The 2830-nt window shown below is 40.6% G+C and overlaps 1 long non-coding RNA gene across 1 annotated transcript; it reads left to right on the forward strand.

Moving 5' to 3' along the window:
• The first annotated feature begins 618 nt into the window (after nt 1-618).
• LOC134073210 (uncharacterized) lies at nt 619-2391 on the forward strand. Its single transcript, XR_009937252.1, has 3 exons — nt 619-1105; nt 1761-1899; nt 1989-2391. It is a non-coding gene; the product is annotated as an uncharacterized LOC134073210 (long non-coding RNA).
• Nucleotides 2392-2830: the final 439 nt, after the last annotated feature.

Consider the following 2830-nt stretch of genomic DNA (forward strand, 5'->3'; position numbering starts at 1 on the left):
CTCTGTCATATGCTAAACGTTACTATGATCTGAACGTCTGTATTTTACAGCTTGTATGTAACGTGACAGTGCATTTAAACTTCACAACAAGTTTGGCGAATTAATATTCAAGTGTAATACGGCCAACAAATTGGAACTACTTCATAAGTTAATGCACACCCTTCTAGAACGCAGGACAATGGGGAACTCAACCGAGCAGTGGAATAAGTAAGGGATAATGTATAGAACGCCGGTCATTATCGGAAAATAATTCCCGACAGGACGGACAGAACCCCGACAGGCAGCGGAGGGGTTTTGCTTCGTACTGAAGGGAATTATTTTCAGATAATGACCGGCGTTCTATACATTATCGCGCTTATTATATGGCTACTTGCCAAAACGAGAAAATCAACTTATCTCAATGTGTCTTTAGCAATAACTTGGCTACCGTTTCGTGGCTTCCGCAACAACTAGCGGAGTGCTATTGGCAGCGGTCATTATACCTTCGGAGCGGTCAATATGCAGATATAACGGACCGGTAGAACGTTGAGAGGCCCATTCAAAGTGAATGGGAGCTCCCTCAACATTCTAGAGAGCCATATAATAATCCTCCCATAGACTGTATATATAGAACTGGACAGTGTGTCGTCCGTTGGAATTGAAGCAACCGCTAGTCCAGAGCCCCCTGGTGGCTGGCTGCAGTACAATTCGTAGCTCCGCCCATCCCCATGTATTTCAATGGCCAAGTAGCCAACTTTCCGTGTCACTTTTCTCACCTAAAACTAATTTTATATTTACAACATGTTATTCGAAAAAATAGTTTTCAATGTGCTTCAATACACACCATTTTTCTTTTCTCTGTGAAATTATTTTTTTTAAAGTTATTTTAACAAATCTAAAAAGGGCGTTGATTGACAGTGCGTGACCGCAGCGTCAGCCGCTTGCAGCCGTTCAGTCCGTGGAGTAGCTGTAGGCTCGGCTGTGGTGGTGTTCGTTCGTCAGGCAACTTATCATATTTGTTTTATTTGCTGTTATTACACTTTATACATTGACAGTCATGTCGTGCTGTGCTGTTGGTTGTACTAACGGGCCATCCCAGAGAAGCTCTGTGCAGTTTTTTTTTTCGGTAAGTGAATATTAACTTAATATTAGCTTGCTAACTTACAGTATGCAGGCTATGAAGGCTTACCTCTAGGGATCGCTTAGCCATTTACTTTAGCAAGGTAATTTAATTTTACAGTCATCTGTGTCAGACATCCTTAAAAGGATTAAGTACAAGAATGGTTGTAGCTGCTAGTTATTAGTATATCAATGTGTCTGATTGTGCCAGGAATAGCGGTCCAGTTAGCTGACGTTAGGTTACCGGGTAGCTAGCTACATTACCTTACCAGGTATTTATCTTAGCCTTGTTGTCAGTTTAGCTGCTCGTTTATTTAACAATGTTGTGATAGTTGTGATAGAAGCCGTGTACGTGGTGTATTGCAAACTTTAACATTAATAGTTCTTGGTTATATTTAATGAGATTAAATATGTTAACACTATCATCACTATGTAATGACCCTATGGTTATGACAGCCGTTTTTCCGATGAAGGCTGTCTAACTTAGCTAACTCAAAGCATGGCATTACAGTCATCAGCAGCCCGGAGGCATTATGAGTTAAATGTTTTTGGCCTTTGTATACAGAATGGCAGGCATATGTACTGTAATGGTTGTAATAAATACACTATGCCCCTTCACAACCGCTTGACATATGAATGTTTTTTTTTATTTTTTTTTACAGTTTTCCTTTAGGTGTGCAGCATGCAGACAGACTGAGACGATGGCTGGTGAACATAAGACGACAAGACTGGGAGCCCAGCAAGTCATCTCATCTCTGTAGTCTTCATTTTGAATACCATGAATTCACCATTGATACCTATGTAAGCCAATCATTTTCCTGACCAACACTGTGTGGTGATGTAAATTCCAACTCAACCCATTTCATGAATACCCAATTCATTATGTTAAGGGGAATCGTCTGACTTGCACTGCAGTACCAACTGTGTTCTCCCTTCCTGACCACCTGGTGAAGAGACCTGCTAGTAGAAAGGCAAGTGGTTATTTTCTTATCCTTTCTTTGTCAAGTGCTGCAAATGAGAAGGAATGTGAAATGGTGGCTGCTAATACATCAGATCAAAATGTGGCTTGTCAGTAGTGATCAGTTACATTTTTGTGTCACCCAAGACATTAAAACGAAAGAATGATGTCATGGTTGAGATTGTGGAGAAATATTAAAAGAGGATGAGAAAGTAAGACGTGTAAAGTAAGTTTCATGGCATAACACAAACTTAGAACTTTTTTTATGTGTTGTCTGTAATGCTATACAATTGTAATACCTCCTGGAAGTTTTGATTTTATTTATGTTTTTTCACATGGCAGTGGTGGTGCAGGAAGGGGGTATTTTGTCTTTCGCCTCCCTCCTGCACCACCACCACCATCGCCAGAGCTGAAGGTCCACGCCACCATCGCCAGAGCTGAAGGTCTACACCACCACCATCACCAGAGCTGAAGGTCTACGCCACCATCGCCAGAGCTGAAGGTCTACAACGCTGCTGCCACCAGAGCTGAAATCTCTCTAAGTTAATGACTAATCCCCCCTCACCCCTTGGCAAACACAATAAAACATGGTCATTTGTGGATATTTTGTATCATCATTATTTTTGCTTAATGTAGGCTTACCAACCATTTAAAACTGTTTACTGGTAATTTGAACTTGTTCATGTTATATCATGTTAAATTCTATAACCATGACCCATATATAATGTGAACATGTCAACGTTTGAATAACAATGGTTTTGATAGCAAGTAAAC

Source organism: Sardina pilchardus, chromosome 24 (assembly GCF_963854185.1).
Source record: "Sardina pilchardus chromosome 24, fSarPil1.1, whole genome shotgun sequence".
Lineage (NCBI taxonomy): Eukaryota > Metazoa > Chordata > Actinopteri > Clupeiformes > Clupeidae > Sardina > Sardina pilchardus.